General features: G+C 45.1%; 1 long non-coding RNA gene across 3 annotated transcripts in view; it reads right to left on the bottom strand.

Annotated features, from left to right (window-relative positions):
• Positions 1-19,302, bottom strand: part of LOC131808005 (uncharacterized) — a 79,610-nt gene that overhangs the window by 41,852 nt on the left and 18,456 nt on the right. For all 3 annotated transcript variants that reach the window (XR_009344646.1, XR_009344644.1, XR_009344645.1), the window contains exon 3: positions 10,138-10,256. This is a non-coding gene — a long non-coding RNA (uncharacterized LOC131808005). The remainder of the gene's footprint in view (positions 1-10,137; positions 10,257-19,302) is intronic.

Raw genomic sequence — 19,302 nt, 5'->3', positions numbered from 1 at the left:
GGCCCCATCCTTCACTGAGAATTCCAAATCATACTTGTCAACCTCGACATCCAAGTCCAGCCCTTTTGCCCCAGAACAGAGACACAAAAGGCAACTTAACTAATTGGTAAACATGATAGCACCCTCTTGTCTTCCTGGCCTTGATGTGAGGGCAGTTATTTGTGGTTGATCGCAGTGCATGAGGGCCGAGGGAGCACAGGGAGCAAAGGGGATGATGTCACCAATGATCCCTGGCCAGTCTACACACTATCTTTACTCAGGAGGCTCTTCGAGTCCAAAGTCCTATTCTGTAACCTACTCAGCACTCCTATGGACCCTCCTATATTCATTCAACAAACACTCATTACCACTTAATATACCAGACTTTGTTTTAGATGATGAGCTATGGTGGCAAACAAGAAGAAGTCTCTTAAAACCATGAAGCTCAGATTATATGGGTAGGGCCAAAAAGTAACTACATAAATAATTATAAACATAAAGTAGTTTTACATTGCGGTAAGTATTATCAAATTGCTTAGGAGGCAGGGAGAGAAAATAATGAGGGTTGTTTTGCTTTGGATGGTGTGGTCAGGGGAGGCTTCCTGGAGGAGGTGTCATTTAAGTAGAAGCCTGAAGAAAGCAAAGAAGCCAAGCATTTGAGGGTGGTGGAAAAGAAAATTCCAGGCACAGGTTGTCAGAAGACTGCCCTGGCAAACCACAGAATTAAAAACACATGCCTCCATGAGGGTGCCCAAGATAGGTATGGCAACAACATTGTCTCAAATTTTACTGTTGAATACCACAGTGCCTGTGTGCCAAGTGGGCCAAAAAATTGTTTTTCTTTTCTCTTCACCTTGATTTCTATACGAACTGTATCACTGTACAACAACTTTCTGTTTTTATCCCTGGTGCTTATGGACATTGAGAACACACCGTGGAAAATTTCTTTGGCTCCAAGTTACCAGCAAAATAGAATATGGATGCTGCCTCTGAAGGCAGCCTACTGTGGGCAGGGCTTCTGCTTCAGGCCTGCCACGAACAGGAGACCAGCTCAGCAGCCCCAATGCCAAAGCCACCTCTTTCTTTTCTTTCTTTCTTTTTTTTTTAAGTTTTATTTAAGTTATCTCTACACCCAGTGTGTGGCTCGAACTCATGACCCCAAGATCAAGAGTTATGTGTTTTTCTGACTGAGCCAGCCAGGTGCCCCAGAGCCACCTTTTATTTAACCTTAGTGAGAGATGGAAGGTGCTTCACATAAAAATATTGATCTCTTCTCTTTGTATGGCTCTGTATGGTTCAGAGGCAGTCAGGGAAGTCTCCTGGAGGAGGTGACTTCAGGAAGCATACAACGCCGGTTGGTAGAAAGGAGAAAGAGGCACATTCCAGACTGCAGACACAGCCACTTAGTTTTGAAAGTGTGGCCACCTGGTTTGTGTACAGGTGGAGGCAAGCCAGGTTAGAGCAAGTCTGTGCTAGAGAGAAGTCAAGGTCAGGAATACAAAGCGAGGAGACCAACAGCAGGGGGCTGTGAAAACCAGGCCTGAGCACTTTGATCCTGCACCTGCATCCCTTCCATCTTCTTTCTTTGGTGTGAGCGGGACTTGTTTCCTGTCCCCTCCAGGGGCAATGTCACAGCTACCACCTCAGTTCTCCCAGCCTCCTTGGGAGGTACAGTGACTCCCACGGACTAGGTTAACTCAGAGATGGTGGAAGATTCAGCTCACATCCCGCACGGGTCACCAGAACTGCCGCAGAGCTCCCTCCTCCCCTGCACACGTAGGTCACAGCCAAACTTTGCTTCTTTGTCTCTTTCCCTCTCACACAGACAGATCCCATGATTATCCCATCTCTACATGCAGACTGGGGCTCGGACGCATTAGGGAACTCCTCCAAAGGCTAGGAAGTGGCAAAGGTGTCCATTACTCAAAGCCAGGGGCCTCCTGCTCTCCACACCACCCTCCCCCGCCTCCCAGTTCCCCTTTTGTTGCTATTGTTAGTTAATTATCATTAATAGTACTACAATTCCTGCTCTGGGGCATGTCAGAAGGGCTATAGTGAGAAGGCGAGCAAGGTGCACAGGCAGCTAGCTTGGCTACATCTGCCTGGGAGCTGCTGTTGGCCTGTGCACCAGGGACCCACCGAAGCCTGAGAGCTGTCAGCACAGACCCCACCAGGGAGTGAGCAACACCCCTTACTTCCTCGGGCCTCTCGGAAACCCGGCCAAGGAGCAGGCGTTGAGCGAACGCTCAGACAGCTCCTGGAGCCTCCAGCCCCGGGCACGGTGCCCTCGCCTGTGAAGATGGAAACGGCCAGGCCTGTCTGACTCCAAGACGCTTCATTGCTCCTGACACCTCGGACTTAAAACCCACCATCACTGTCATTCATCATCTACCCCGCGGGGCATGATGTAGGGAAAGATGGGGAGAGAATGGAAGGGAGCCGCGGAGCGAGGGCGGGGTGCGGCGGGGTGTACAGAAGTTGGTGGAAAGAATTAAGGACCCACTTGTGGGAATCCTAGGGGGCACATGGTTAAAAGCCCGGCTGTGGGGGAATCAAAGGGGAGCCCCCAGCACAGCTCAGGGCCAGAGGATCAATGCCTTGCAGGCCTCATGAGGCCTTGATCTCCCTTCTCCTCTGCCTTTGAGGGCACACCGCAGCCGCTGCTTGAGCAAATGCTGCCTCAGGACGAGCGGTCTCCAGTGGGGCCTGAACAGCCTTCTGACAGGAAGTCCCCAATGGGAGTGTCATAAATCTGGATTGTTCCACAAATCATGAGGTAAAATCACATCAAGAGAAAAAAAAAAAAGTCATTCCCTCTTCAATTCTCTTTCATCCCTAGAGTACACCAAGGGCAATGCATCCGATTAGTTCTAGGGTGTCTGTAATACTGAACTCCTTCCTCAGCTTCCCTTCAAACAAAGAGCCCAACCTGTGGTAGGCAACGGTGTCTAGGTAAAACAAAATCACATTGTCCGGCTTTCATTTCACTTCTATGCTTAACTGCTGCTTAGTACAGGAAATATTTGTTTTCGCTCCAATAATGATACAAAGTTCTGTGTAAATCCTTGTTCCTGAAGTTTTTGTTGTTTTATTTTGTTTAGTTTCTAAATGAACAGAAAAATAACACAACCCTTCACAGATACTTGGGATATTTTGAGGAGGTTCGGGGCCAACTGAAGGTTGGGTGGTAGGGCCCAGGGTGACAAACCTCTGAGGACTCTGGGAAGGTTCTGGAGCCAGGACAACCAGTGCAGAAGCTGCTGGTCTCTGGCAGCCACAGGAGCCCCCTGAGCAGCGGCCTTTCTTCGAGCAAACATCCGTCTCTCTCCTCTTTGTCCTTAATGACCACAGCCGGCGGGTGGCGGGGTGGGGAGCAGCTTTCACTCCCAAGGAGGCTGTTTGTATCCAGTCTGTGAGGAGAGGCCTAAATTGGCATTCCACATCATAATAAAAAAATTCCCAACAATTATTAAAAGATTCTTATCTCTTGCTCCCTACGTGGATAATGAGGTCCTTCTCTGCTGGACTGAGACAGGCTGTCTCTGCTCTCACTTAATGAAACAGGACCAAGTTTGCAAATGAGCCTGCCCTGGCTCTCCCCTTAACCTCTGCTTGTCGAGTTGTACATCAAACCTCCTAGCTCTGTCTTTCCTTATTAACAGCCCGTAATCTTAGCAGGGCCCTTGCCTTGGCACTTCCTCTTTGCGTGTACAGATCTGGTTTTCCTTGGACAGAGGGGTTGGGGGGGGGGGTGTTGTCCTTGTCTCAGGGACTGAGGTTTTAGGGGATCGAGGTGCTCCTGCTTTCATGTAACAAGAAGGGTTCAGAACACTGAGTGAGACAGAGACAGCGAGAGAGAATGTGTGTTTGCTGAAGAATCGCTAGCATTCTCTCCCTGGGACTACTGGTGCGGGAAGCTCTGTTTAGTAAGGGTACTGATGGGTAACCTCTATCTGTAGCTGTGGGGTTCAGGGGTTCATCTTCTTCTCCAGGCCCAGCCCACTCCCAGGGCAGGATCAGGTCAGCTGAGTCACTGTAAGAGAGGTCACTACATTATATTTTTCAAAGTCGTCCCTCCTCTGGGAGTCCCAGGGACTTTATTTTGGCCCCCCACAAAGACCTTTGAAATAGGGACAGCTCTGCTAAGTGGAGTGTTTGCCAGCTTCTTCTTAAAGGCCCATCCCCTGCAAGGGGAGCAAGGAGAAGGCAAGCATGTGCTGAAGGGGAAGTCTTCGGAATAGGCTGACCCATGTAGTCTCTTGTGTGTACAGACTATTATTTTGATAAAATGAGAGTTGATAGGCCCTTCGCTCCCAGAAGGTGTTGACTTTCAATGTCTGGTGGAGCATGGCCAACGCTACAGCTCTTGAGGAAGCTGTCCCGTGGAATATTAACCATCCTCCATTTCTGGAGGGCTTCACGCAGACTCTGGGATTCTAGTCCAACTGTCTGTTGCTATCTAGCAAAGTATCCCTAAACTTAGTGGTTTGGAAGAAAACCTCCTGATTTCGTCAGGGCTCAGGAATTCAAGCAAGGCTGCATGGGGGCTCTTCTGCTCCTCAAGGCACTGCCTGGCATCTCGAGGTGGTGCACTTGGTCTGATGACCCAAGGGGACTTTGCTTGCACATTTGGTGGAAGACAGATACTCTCAGCAGGCTGTCTGGGCTGTCTGGGCTCCTCTCCCTCTCCACCTTTTCTCAGGGACTCTCCAGTGGTCTCTCCAGCAAGGTATCACACTCCTTACATGACTGTTCTGGGGATCTAGGAGCGAGCATTTCTGAAGACAGGAAGCAAAAGCTGCTGGCTTCTTGGAGTCTGGGCCTCTGATACATTTGGCTGGTCACAGCCACCATACTCTGCCCAGATCCAGGGAAGCAATACACCTTGGGAGCAAGGGTTAGGTTCCTAGTCCAATGCTTATGGAAGAAGGTACCAGCAACACACAAAGAAAAGCCTTGAATGCCTCTTGATAGACTTAAGTGAAAGAGTTGCTGAAATGGGACCAACCTCCCCGGCCCTATACAGAGCCAAGCTCAGGAAGTGACAGTCACAGGAATAGGACTTCGAGTATCCAAAGATGTTAAGGGAATCCAGATGTTAAGGTCTCCAAGGAGACAGAGGTCCTGAGATCTGGGTTTCCCCTTTGCTGCCCAAGAAAGGAATGTAGGGCAAAGACCAAATGTCAATGCCAGTCTCTGTTGCCAGTTTCCCCCATAGATGATCCCTTGCAGCTCGGGAAGTCGAGTAACCCACAGTTGAGGATGACACTCAAACCCGATAACTTACTTGTCTCTTCTACGGTTGTAAACATGACTATACTCTCACTGCTTACTTTTGGGGTCGTGGGGGAATCCAGAAGCAGTAGCTCCTTCCTTCCTACCAAAGCAGGGATATTAAGTCACCTCTTCATGCCTGTGCCCAGCCCCTATTATTGCCATCTGTTCCACCAGTCCTAAGCACTCCAGAGTGACAAGCTTGAGACATGGGGTACACCAGTTCTCCTTCCACTTTTTTTTTCCCAGCTCAGCACCTGGAGTCTCCATTCCACCTGATGATCCTCGGGGTGACATGAGAGAGGAGGCTATTTTCAGTGGTGCCCACACCTAGCTGTGCATATGAATAACTTGGGAAACTTAAGAAACAAAATGTAGATCCACATGATACCTTTAAAGAGATCCTGATGCAGGAGGTCTGGGCTGGGACTCAGGAATCTCCAGGTCCTCAAGTCTTCCCCAGTGATTTTGATATGATTCAGTGCTTTCCTAGATGCATTTTATTAACTTCCAGCTATGCTGGGTCCATTTCAAAGGGACGGGGCCAATTAGCTCTCTCAGTTGGCGAGACCAGCCTGGTTATTGAGGAGACAAAGACCTGGGGTGTGTTTTCTATAGCGAGAGCCTGACCCGTGACCTTAGCCAGCTGCCTTGCAAATGCCATTGGTCACCAGGGCAACCCAGCCAGAAAGGGCTAACGGTTCAGAGCAAATGCATCTTCACTGTGGGTGTGGGAGGGAAGGAAAGATGACTCTCTCCTAAAAACAGACCATACTGACTGTCACTTCTGAAGAGGATCATCGTCTGTTACTCTGAAACCATGTGATGGAACTAGACACCTCCTTGGTTCTTAAGACTGTGGGCCGTTCCAACAAAGAATCCCACCCCTACCCCTTTCCTCCTAGGACATCTTTGTTTAAAGCAAAACAGAATAATATATCTCTGTGACATAGTGGTTAAGATATAGCCTCTGGATCTAAGGGTCTTCTGTGGATTTGTGGCTTTGGTGAGTGGTCTGTGGACAAGCAAGTGAATGAACCTCTATGTCTCAGTTTCCTCATCCTGCAAAATTCTGGTAAAACTGGTGCCTTTCTTGTTCCCAGGATAAAACACCACGTCACACAGAGCAGCTTTGACTTAGCACAGGGTGTGCTCTCTAGCAAACACTCGGGAAATATTCTCTGTTGTCATTGCTGTTATTATTTTTACGAATGATAAATCCCTCTCATCACTTCTACTTTCAGGACCAACATTGCCCTCAGCTTGTCCCCCCTTGCCAGTAATTTCCCTTCCTGTGATCGCTCCCCAACTCTGGTTCAGAGGACGCCTTCTAAGAGATCAATTTTAACAACTCACTCTGTTTAAAGAACTTACTGGTTTCCATCTCTTATGACACTCAGTACAAATCATTTACTTGGTACACAAAGTCCTTCATGCCTTGCCCCAGAACTCTTCTCCAGGCTACCGCCCCTTGATTTCCTCTGTATAGTAGGCACCAACAAGAATTCCGTGTCTATAGAGCCGACTTTCAATGGTTCTCTCTGCAATATTTTTTTCTGCTGGCCAAGACATCCATGACCTTCTTTTCTCCATGGTGAGCCTCAAGTCACCCTTAAAGACCCATCCTTAAAGACACAATGTCCCAGGTCCTTCTTTGATGCTTTTAGTTTGGAACCAGTCTCGTCTGTGTTCCCGTATTTCTCCTTAATTCTATCAGAGTAGGGACTTACCTCAAAAGACTTTCTTAAGGACTTATCTCAAAGCTGTATGGCAAGTGCCTGAGGTTCAGGCTAATGGGATGAATTGCTCAGGCTCGGAGGGCACACATTCCTGGGTCCTAAACTAAGTGTGACTCCATTTTCTTCTCTATAAAATGGGCATAAAAGTACTCCTTTCCAGAGTTCTTGTAAGAATTAAATGAAATCATGCCAGAATAATACACAGCAGAATACAATAGTACTAAATAAGCACTCGCTGTTTTTTGTTTGTTTTTCTTTTTCGTCTGTAGGTCAGTCTTCCCTGTGAGTTTTTTGGGGCACAGCCCCTGACTTTTAGAGCTCTGCATCGTGAGCTGCCCAGGCAAGGCCTAGCACTTCACAAGGGCTTAATGAATATGAAAAGTCAACAGATGCCTTCTAATCCCAAGTTAAACATTAACGTAATTACCTGCTTATGGTACTATCTGAAATGTGGTAAGAGTCCTGGCCTGAAATGCTGGGGCCCTATTTCCCTTTGTATTCCTTGCTCTCGTTCCTTACTCCTTCTTTTCCTTATTTCTTCTTTTCCTTTCCTTCCTTCTTTTTCCTCCTCTTTTCCATCCCTTAGTCTTTCATTCTCTTCTTACCTATTGGAATGATAATTGATTGAGTTGCAATGAAATAATGGACTTGTATTAACAAGAAATACTTTGATCTTAGCGACAAGCCATCATAGGACCACTTTGAAGGTGTTTGGGAGCTCAGGTCATAATTAAAAATTGCTAAGCTTACCCAGCAAGGAGTGACAATAAGTAGCCTGCCTGTTGAACAGCCACAGAAGTAAACTTGAAACTGGGTTCTCCAGCCCTACTTCAAAGCCTGAGAAGACAGTAATCCCAGCTGACTGCATCTCTGAAACCTTAGGGGAACCAGAATCAGACAGCTAAGTTGCTTCCAGACTTCTAAACCTCAGAAACTGTATGTGATAGTAAATCTTTGTTGCTAAGTGCAAACTAAGTTTGGAGTAATTTGTTAACACAGCAATAGATAACGAATACAGTCCATATCAACAATGTATTCTTTACTCTCAGACAAGAAGAAAATATGTGGAATTATAAGTTCTTTATGGAAACATGTATTTAGCATGAAAAGGGAGGTGAGAAAGAATGAAGTGAGCAACAGGTTATTTTTTTTAAATAATACATATTTCTAATATGTTTATACTATAAATGTTAGTAGTACACATTCACGTAGTATAAATATTATAAAGTAAAATTTAGACTCTCTTCATTCCCCAGTCCTATGCCTCCAAATCGATAATATTATTTCTCCCAGAATGTATCCATTCATACATTAGTAGACATACAATGTGCCATTCACTGATCAATATGTTTCGAAGTGTGGTCCCAGCAGCATCAGCAGCATTACCTGGGAACTTGTTGGAAATGCAAAATTTCAGTTTTTGACCCAGACCTATTGAATCAGAAATTCCAAAGTGCATCCAGCAATCTGCGTTTCAGCAAAGCCTTTAGGTGATTCTGATGCAAAATAAAGTTTGACTCTACATACCATTCTGTAGCTAACTTCTTTCACTTAGCAGACCTTAAACAGCTTTTTCTGTATATATTTAAATGATACATTATTTAAACTGCCAAGATTCTGTCACATGTGTACATCATACTTCACTGAACAAATCCACAACCACATCTGCACCCAAGTTTCTTCAGTATCATAAGCAGAGTTAAAAACAGAAAGACTTGTGTTACGCTTATGTGTTATAGAAGGATGGATGGATGCATAGATAGGTACATAGACAGACAGATAGATAGATGATTATAAATTTTATAAGAATTCTCTAGGAGAAATTCCCAGATGTGGTACAGTTAGGTCAAAGAGTAATTGTATATTGAATTTGGATCAATTTGGCAAGTTCTCTATGAAACTATTTCATCGATGTGTAGAAGGTCTACTCCTTGAAATCTGCTTCCATACTTGGGCATTATTATCAATGTCTAAATTATCAATGTTTAAATATCAATGTTAAACCTTGATGGGTTAAAATCATTACTCCCTTTATACTGCATTTCTTTAGTTATGAGTAATATTAAGTGCTTTTCATAGTTTTATTGACTTTCCCCCCGCTAGGAACTGCTTTCAGATAATTTTTTTCTAAAACGAAGATTTCAGCAAAGAGCTTATTCCGACTGGGTTGGGAGTCATTACAGAGTGTGAAGGAAAACTGCATTATTAGCATCCTGCCGATTGCCCTGAATGTTTAAATACGATTCATGAGAAGTGATTGATCATAATCAAAAAATTAATCACCAATCAGCCCTAGTAATTAAGTTGTAATCATATTTGCATATAGGTGATAATTTATGCAATCTTTAGAGAAGGACATTTAGATGGGAGTCATTGACTGTGGAAGAGGTGCCAAAGTTGTCAGTCATGGGAACAGTGATTTTTAACGACAGTATGGCTGGATCCCTATGGTTAGTTCACTGGACTAAAGGGGCAGGCTAGAGACAGTGATGTCCACAGACTGGTCGGCATCTTTCTACCTCATACTCAACAGGGTATTTTATTTTTATTTTATTATTTATTTATTTAAAGATTTTATTTATTTATTTGACACAGAGAGAGAAAGAACATGAGCAGGGGGAGCTGGAGAGGGAGAAGTAGGTTCTGCACTGAGCAGGGAGCCTGAAGCAGAACTCGATCCCAGGACCCTAGAATCATTACCCAAGCTGAAGGCAGACACTCAACCACTGAGCCAGCTAGGTGCCCCATTAATGGGACATTTTAATTTCAAGGACTATGACGATTAAAAATATGGATGGTTCCGGGCAAATCCAGTTTCCATGCTCAAATAGAGCTCACAGTGTACCCACACAGAATGGGTCTGAAAGGCAGACAGTATGAGCTGATTTATGTCCAGTTCAGTCCCCATTTTTGGTAAAGGGCATGATAATAAACATTTTTGGCTCAGTGGGCCATATGGTCTCTGTTGTAAACACTCAACTCTGACATCATTTTGAAAGCAGCCCGAGATAACACATGAATGTACATTGCTGTGTTGCAATAAATCTTTACCTACACAAACAGTGCACCAGATTTGACCCATAGGCCAGTGTGTGCTCACCCCTGGCTTAGACATTCTTAGTGGACCAAGAGTTCAGAGTCTTACCTGTGATGAAATATCTCTTCTCAGTTCTCCTCCGTTTCCTCCTCCTCTTCTTTCTTCTTCTTAATAGTTGTGTTATGTAAAGACAGTTTCTTAACATCTCTGCAGCTCAGTCTCCAAATCTATAAAAGGGTAACAATAATAGAACCTAATAAAAAGGTTATTGGGAAGAGTAAATTAAGTAAAGATTCTGGAAAACTCTTTGAGATAGCCCCATGGCTGTGAGTGTGTGTGCACACAAAACCTCAAGAAGGGGAATAGCCAAACACAAGAAATAATTACAATTCTGAAATGACATATTTAGCTTCCAGATTGAGAGCATCCTTTAATGTGTGTCCATTGCAAAGTTGCAAGATCTCAGATATTGTACCAACTGTGTGAAGCAATGAAATGAGTGTTTCCCTTCCTTGTCTTCTGGGTTGGCCGGCTGGGCAAAGAGTGCTTCAGAGCTCCCTTCTTTTTTCCTGGAGCCAGAGCATTTTTGACCTATTTCTATTTACTAGCTGGGGCAAAACTCACATCTATCCTTCTAGAATGGGAGAAGTCCCCACTGGTCACAGTGTTTCTTCCAGACCCAGCCTACTCCGCTGGAATGCCTTGAATCGCTACAGTAATCTGAATCTGCCTTGACGTTGCAACCTCATTTTGAGTACCTTCTGTTGGACAAATGGCCTCGGCACTTACCATTGGGTCTAGCTGCATGTGTTTTTCTCACCTCTACTCCTGGCTTTTTCCCTCTTCACCCATCCTTGTTCCTTAGATTCTGTGTTGATGTCCTAACCCCCAGGGCTTCAGAATGTGATGTTATTTGGAAATAGGATCATGAAAGATATAATTAGTGAAGATGAGGACATGTTGGAGTAGGATGAACCCTGGATCCTTCAGAACCCTGATGTCCTTCTAAGAAGAAGAAATGGGGACACAGCACATGTGCCGGAAAAGGTCATGAGAGGGTGGAGGAGGCAGAGACTGGGTGATGCCACCTACAGACAGAGGACAGCCAAGGATCACCAAGAAAGCACTGGAAGCTGGGGGTGGTAGAGGCCTGGAACGGATTCCTCCTTGAGGCCCTCAGAAGGAAGCAAGCCTGAGGAAAACTTGATTTAGGAGTTCCAGCCTCCAGAAGCAACCAATTTTGCGGCACTTTGTTACAGCAGCTCTAACAAACTAATACACTTGCAACTACACTCTTTTCTTTTTTTTAAGATTTTATTTATTTATTTGACAGTCAGAGATCACAAGTAGGCAGAGAGGTAGGCAGAGAGAGAGGAAGGGAAGCAGGCTCCCTGCTGAGCAGAGAGCCAGATGCGGGGCTTGATCCCAGGACCCTGGGATCATAACCTGAGCCGAAGGCAGAGACTTAACCCACTGAGCCACCCAGGCGCCCCTCAACTACACTCTTAGTAATAGTAATAATAACAACAACAAAATTGTTTGGAAGGTTAATGATGCACCAGCCATATGCTGGGTCCTCTTACATGTATTATTTAATTTTGTCCCTTCGGAGGCAGGTGCAGTTAGTACTCCTATTAGATAGATAAGGAAATGGAGTCTTGGAGCCTAAAGAAGGTAAGTCTCATTTTCAAGGTGGGAAGAGGAGTGGTAAGGGTTTGCATCAGGCCATCCTTGAGGCCACATCCTGTGGCTGGATCCACCTTGCAGTTCTGGAGAAGCTTGGGGAGAGAAGGTCCAGTGGAGTTGCTCCGAGAAACATTCACTTCCCATCAGTCTCAGTAAATGAGAGGTAATAAGTGATATGGAAAGTAGGATGTTGACAGTGCAGCAGCTAAGTGGGAGAGAAGGGTCCAAATGGACAGGTTGTTATTTGCATGTGCTGCTGATTCAGGTCTCGGGCTTGCTGGTCTGAGTCATCTGTTTGTCCTCCAATGTTCTGTGCTCAGAAGCCATCGAGGTGCTGGCCTGCACCAGCTTCCCTGAGTCTGAGCCCTTTCCCTGTGATCACTGGCCTGTTTTCCTACATGACAGCCCTGGTTATGAATCCAATCAGTCCTTCCCTCATCAGGATCCTGGAGAAGCTGCTAGAAACACACTTCTCACCAGTTGTGGGGCTAGGGTCCATCCTGCTGAGAGTCATCAGATCGAGAGAGAACTAAGTCCAGAGGTTAATTGGAATCAGAAGTTTGGAACCTGTTAAGTCATTCAATTAATTATGTGCAACCCCTCCCTTGTCCTCCCCTTTTCCTGCTTTCACACCCGCACAACAGCAAGGAGAGAGCTCTGGTTGCATACAGATGCTCACCTTTCACCCGAGAAGTCAGGAGGGCCTGTCTACCAGTGCAGTCACCCAAGAAAGCAAACACACATTGTCCATGCCCTGGGAGGTAGTGATTCTGAGATGAGAGACTGTGACATGTCCATGTTCCCTCCCTCATCTCGAGGATCCCAGGTTGTGGTGGGAAGCTAAGCTGTGTCTGCAGGCGGAAAATCTGCTTGATTCCCAGCATGGCAACAAGCAAATACTTGAAAAGCAGGCTGACTTGGATTCTCTTCCTGGCTCCACGCGCCCTAGCTGCATGCCCTTGAGAAAGTTTTGTGTCCTCCCAGCCTCACATTCCAGGTCCACAAAATGGGTACAGATCTTATGGTCGTTGGGCAAATCAGACGTAGTATTGCATCCCAAGCACGTAGCACAGAACTTGGAGACACAGAAGTTGCTGGATTTAGGCTAGCTTTTCATGGATGCTTTGCTGTTGACAAACCGAGGTTTTGCCTCCCTTCTTCTTGTTGAGACAAACTGGCAGACTGTGGCTCCAGGTCCTGACCGATCCCTTCTGTTCATGCCCCTGACTCCTAAGACAGCCTTCCAGGTTTTGTCAGACTTCAGTGTGAATCGTTGGCTTCCACTTCATTCTTTGCAGAAAGACAAGTCCCGTGGGAGGCAGAGCTCAGCTTCCAGAATTCACTGGGGGGCCCTTTCCTGTTCATTTACTAGGTGGGGTTCCACTGGCCTGAGGGAGCTAATATGTTTCTCAGCATGTTTTGTAGATTGCATCTGGCCAGATGTTCCTCTGTGTGGGCTCCCTAACAATGTGGGAGGGAAGGAACACCCTCGTGTACATGGAATTCCAGCCAAGAGGCCTGGTGTTTCACCACTTTTGCTCTAGACCAACCACCCCCATGGCTCTCAGAGAGCAAGACTGTATTCCAGGCTGAAAGCTTGGATTGTATTCTGGAAACCACTTTTGATATCTTCCATTAGGTGCAGGTCTATGGCTGCGTCTCTGATGACACCGGCTTCTTTTAAGAAAGGAGACATCTTTCAAGACAGAAGCCCAATTAGAGACCCATTGCAAACACTGGAATGAGTATTCCCCAAAGTGGCCTTGGAAGGGGTAATATGTAACAGCCAGGGGGACCATATGTCCTTGTTTGCTGGAGACAGCACCACTCAGCACCCCATCCAGTTCTGTCCGGTCCCATCGAGCATTCTCCTCTTCCACCCGGTTTGAATCTGAAAACATATGCACATCCTAGCTATCACTCAGACTTAAGGCATCTTCCTCCAGGGACATAGTAGACACGTGGCCATCATGGCAAGCTTACAGGAGGCATCCTCATCCTGAATCAGAGGGTGCAAGGAGGCTACAGAGAGTTATCATTAAGATGTCAGTTACTTCGCTAGACAGAGCCCATAGATAGGCAGAAAACAGAGAGAGAAGAACGTGGGTGGGGCAAGCTTAGAAGAAGAAATATCAGAGCAACCAGGCTCTCCCTTGATGGAAGAACTTGGATTATAAAATCCATCTCACCTTTGTCAAGCATTGTGGAAGATCACCGTGAGGTCCCCCGATCCACAGCCTTGCCTTGCAGGGAACACTGTCCCATTCAAAGCAGGTGGTTTGGGTGTCATGGTTTTCCAGTTCCCACAAGTCTAGAGAGGGTGATCTTACACTGGGGTTGGAATTACAAGGACAAGGAGTGGCTGCATCACAGTACCACACCAATAACAATAGCATCAAGAATGGGAAAGACAAAATTCCTCCCTTACATGGACACTCAGTCCATGATGGTTATGCTACGTTATTCACAAGCATTGTCCCACGTCATTGTCACACAGTCAACTGAAGAGGAGTCTATTATTCCAGATGAACAAACGACTCAGAGAAAGGATGACTTTCCCAGGGTCACACAGTCAGGAAGTGGAGAAGCCGTGTCTTGAATCCTGGTGTACTGAAACCTGAGCACCTAACCATCACCTTACTCTGTCTCTTGGGAGTGATCAGTCTTCCGATTTCCTCCCTTTCCAGGGAATAGCTTTCCCAAAGCCAGCTGGCACCAAGCAGTTTCGAGCTGCTAGGACACTAATTAAACTTTTCCCGGTTTGGCTTTTGGCTGGAACTGTGCTTTCCTCTCTAAAGCTCCACCAAGCCTGCCTGCATGTTTGGCTGCCATTCTTCTCAAAAGGTAAGAAGCATGGGAAAGAACCTCAATGCAAAATAAGTCTAATTAATTTTATTGTAAAGTCAAATGAGCATCAGTGTGTTCCTGGTATGAGTGGTGCTGCTGCTGGTGAAATAGTAAGAGTGGTGATTGTGGTAATCCTTTAAATAAAAGAAGAATGGTAGTTATTGTAATTACAATATAACACCAATACCGAGTAGTTACGGAACACTTACTGTGGACAAGTTCCTGCTCTGACCCTTTTACATCTAACAATGTACCAGCTCTCAAGTCCTGGACTCAGATGAGGCTTAGGAAGGCTCCCAGGGGCAAAATGCAAGAAGGTGCTCACTGTGAGGGCTTGAAGGGCAAGTACCCCCTTAAACATGGCACCCTAGGTGTCCTTCATGCCTCACCGGAGTCCCCCTGGCACCCTATGACCATGGTGGGGGTAGAATGCTCATAGCCATATGAACCGTCTATAAGCAAATAAACTGGAACTTAAAGGGTGGGAGTAAGTTTGAGGGGGTCATACAGATAGCAGGCAACAGAATTAGAATTCAAATCCAGATCTGTGTCAGCTAATGCTCTTTTCCTGAGCCATACTTCCTCTGGGTTCCACCACTCTCTTAAGAGGGAGCTTGTGATAGAATGGTTCTAGGATCTAAGCATGGGGGGTGTTTCTCAAAAGCTCAGTCTTGCAGGGAAGAGTCAAGAAATGTTAAAAGCAAGAATCGAGGAAGGAAGAGAGGGAGGGAAGAAGGGTGGCGTGGGTGGGGAGAGAGAGAGAGACGGAGAATAGGGAGAGAGACGGAGAATAGGAGGGGAAGGGTAGAAGGGAGAGAGGTAAGAAGGGAGAGAGGCAGGGAGCAGGAGTGGTGGAGGATTAGTTCAAATCTTCTTCAAAAGCCAAACTGAGGAGCTACATTGTGCCAGTCCGTGTATTAGGTAGAATATTTCTTGTACACAGGACAGAAACCCAGTTCGCATTAGCTCAGGCAAAAGGTAGAATGTGCTTTAAATGTAGGGCTTCATCATGTAATAAGAAACAAATGAAAACCCAAACTATAGGTAAGGCACAGACCCGGCAGACTTGAAGGATAATTGAAACTAGGGACCTGAACTCTTTCCCATCATCATCATCACCAGCACCAGCAGCAGCAATGGCAGCCACTGTAGCAGCATCTTTTCTAGAAGGCTCAGGGAGAAACTCAGACCACCTCAGCTGAGATCTCACGCTGGAATTCTCATGGTAGATATGCAGATGGGGCCTCATTACCTGTGTAGTGACAATCATATTACCAGAGAGAATATGATAAGGGCACACAATTTTGTGCTGTACTATTTCTAGGAATGGAGAATTAACATCCTGGTGATAAATCAGTGGGGGAAAAAAAGCATCAAGAAAAATATGACATGATAGGATGGGTTGTATTTTGACAAGTAAAAAGTGCAAAACCAGGACTTGAAGAGGGGAAGGGAAATTATCGACAAATGCTTGGAACAGGAGCATTACCGAGCATTACTGGCCGTGCTCTTTGGCTGGATTGCAGAGGGTAAATCAGGTATCATGGGGGTGAGACAGAAAGGGGGAAGTTACAGTAGTGTGGTAGAGAACTCTGAATATATAGAAGAGGAATTGTATGTGCCTAATGTTATGTATTTGTTTACTCATTTAGTCACGTATGGTTGGTTATTTATAGGACACTTGTTGGACTCCTATTAAGTCTCTAGGTGCAAGGATAATCACAAAACATAAATGGTTTCTAGTTTAGATTCATTTCTCATGTGAATGAGAGTGGTGAGTAACTGAGGACAGCACTTACTGTTCATATGGTACTGAATCACCCTTCTTATTTGGGGGCTTTCTAGAATATTGCTATGGTGACAAGGTGGCAGCTCCTGTCTTGCCTCTGGCTTTTTTTTTTTTTTTTAAGATTTTATTTATTTATTTGACAGACAGAGATCACAAGTAGCAGAGAAGCAGGCAGAGAGAGAGGAGGAAGCAGGCTCCCTGCCAAGCAGAAACCCCGATGTGGGGCTTGATCCCAGGACCCTGAGATCATGACCTGAGCCGAAGGCAGAGGCTTTAGCACACTGAGCCACCCAGGCGTCCCTTGCCTCTAGCTTTTGAGGAGAAAACTGTTGTGTGAAAGAATCTAGGAAGCTCTGAAGCTTTTTGATCAGGGGAATGACATGTTAGGGACTTCCCTTTAGCAAGCCAGTATTTGTGGTTCTAGCAAGGGGAGACTGGAATTGGAAGATTTGGGAGCAGAACAACTCTGTGGAAGTGTGTGTGTTTGTGTGTGTGTGTATGTGTGTGTGTGTGTGTGTATGTGTGTGTGTGTGTGTGTGTGTGTTTGACGGAACTGTTATGTGTTTGAATAAAAGGAAATAACATTTACATAGTTATAAAGCCTGGATTTTGGAGTGGAATGAGAAAATGGAAGGACGTGTTAGGGGACCTGACAGTCCCCTGGGTATATTGGCTATCAAAGGATATTGAGGATTCTGATGGCTAGACAGATGGTGGTACCACTGACTCAAAGAGAAAGATCAAAATTAGGCACAAGTGTGAGCACAGCATGAGGGGGCAGTTTAGGACATGCGAAATCTGTGATACTGTAGATTTTCTAGGAGCAGCTAGAAATCAGCTCAATAACAGTAAAGACCAGTTAGGAGACTGAGGATAGAGATACAAATTTGGGGTCTTCAGTTTAGAACAGCCCTTCTCAACTGGTTTCTAAAAAGATTAACCCCGTCTGTCCTAAGGTATCCATTGTCTGTAGTGAATTGACTTTCTTCCTGTACATGGAAAATGATATTAGCTATGTAACATCCTTGAGGGAATTGAGAAGAGTCATTCAAGTCATCAAATGATCCCATTTGAGAAAGGCTATGTTAGAGGTAGTGGTGCTAGAGTTGGCAGTTAGTGAGGACATTAGGAAAAAGGATAGAACTCATGCAAAAGAGAACATAAGTAAAATGATTAAGTAGATCTAATATTTAGGAAGCAAGAGGGAAAATAAACTACTCTATCAGTAAGGAAAGGAGCAGCCAAAAAAGTAAGAGAAGAAAATAATCTCCATACTGTTTTTCACGCTGCAGTCACTGTCTGGAAAACCCTCCATCCATGTCTTTTCCTGTTGACTTCCATGCATGTTTCAAATGTCAGAACAGGGGCTGTATGTTCTAGAAAAACTCACCTATAAATCTCATCTAGGGAACTGCAACAACTTTATTACCCAAGTATGTCAAAACGCCCCTCCAGAATACCCAAAGCACCTTCTGCAAATTTTTATTGTCACAGTAACTATGTTATTTTGAAATGTGCGATGTGTATAATCATGTCTCTTACTAGATTTTGGAGCAAAAGCCGTATTACATTTAACTTTATAGTCCCATTTGTGGACAGAGAGCTGTGCCACTCAGATCACTCTTCACAGAAGAACTTATCTCAGCTGTCAACTCCTACAAGGTTTGCTCAGCTGCAGAGATCCACCTTGCCCAAGGGTATAACCTTCCCATGGCAGCCCATAACCAATGCCTGGAATAACTCTCATGAGCCATATACACTCCAGAGTTTCCCATGTGGTAGCCTACGTCTTTGTCAGACCTCCAAAACAAGTTAATTTCTTCATCTGCTAATCTTACTTCTTGCCTCTCCCTTCTGAAAGTGTTAATCCCTAATGGAGTACTGTACATCAAACTCTTTCTCAGCATTTGCTTATGAAGGGCTCAGCCAGTGACTGCCCAGTATCTAGAACAAGATCTGACACATCAAAGAAGAGTGATTGCTTTTTGTGCAAAGAAAGAAGTTGAACACCACCAAAGTTATGTATTTTATTTATCCCTGCAATGAAAATTAAGTATGTATTTAATCTGTGTCAGGCTCTGTTCTAGGGACTAGATTTTGACATAGTTGGAGTTGGTCTTCAGTGCTTTGAGAGCAGTGAGTCAGGGCAGGGGGGCTAAATCAAGACTAAAATGTTAGGGAGAATGACAGCTAAGGTGGGTCAATGCTGTGTTAAATGTAACACACAATTCAGAGGTTAGTAACTTTTATCTTTCCTTCAAAAATGATAGCAGGGGAGCAAAATAAGTCAAGCAGAGAAAGACAATTATCATATGATCTCCCTGATATGAGGAATTTGAGAGGCAGGGCAGGGAGTTGTGGGGAGTAGGGAAGGAAAAACTGGAACAGGATGGGATCAGGAGGGAAACAAACCATAAGATACCCTTAATCTCACAAAACAACTGAAGGTTGCTGTGGGGTGGGGGAGTAGGGATAGGGTAGCTGGGTGATGGACATTGGGGAGGGCATGAGCTATGGTGAGTGCTGTGAAATGTGTAAATCTGATGATTCACAGACCTGTACCCCTGGGGCAAATAATACATTATATGTTAATAAAAATTGTTTTAAAAAGTAAAAAAAAAAAAAAATGAAAGCAGGAAACAAATAGAAAGAGATGAGTCATGACTGAGACTGACGGTTTATCATAATACCTGGGGTCTCCTCTACCCCTTGGCACTCTACTTGACTACCTCATTCAACCTTATTGCATAAGTGGGACAAAATAATTATTTCTGACCAATCTAATATCAGCATAAGTGATGTACATCACTTGCAATCTTGGGCCATAAAACCCTCCACTGGAGAGCCTCCAATTCCTCTTTCCCCTTAACTGTGGCACACAAAGAGCAACACAAGGACTCAGAGCAGAACTGCGAGATAAAATGACCCTAACTGCAATGACTGCATGACAC

Source organism: Mustela lutreola, chromosome 9 (assembly GCF_030435805.1).
Source record: "Mustela lutreola isolate mMusLut2 chromosome 9, mMusLut2.pri, whole genome shotgun sequence".
Lineage (NCBI taxonomy): Eukaryota > Metazoa > Chordata > Mammalia > Carnivora > Mustelidae > Mustela > Mustela lutreola.
The sequence above is the reverse complement of the archived record's forward strand: the minus strand, read 5'-3'. Positions and strand labels throughout refer to the sequence as shown.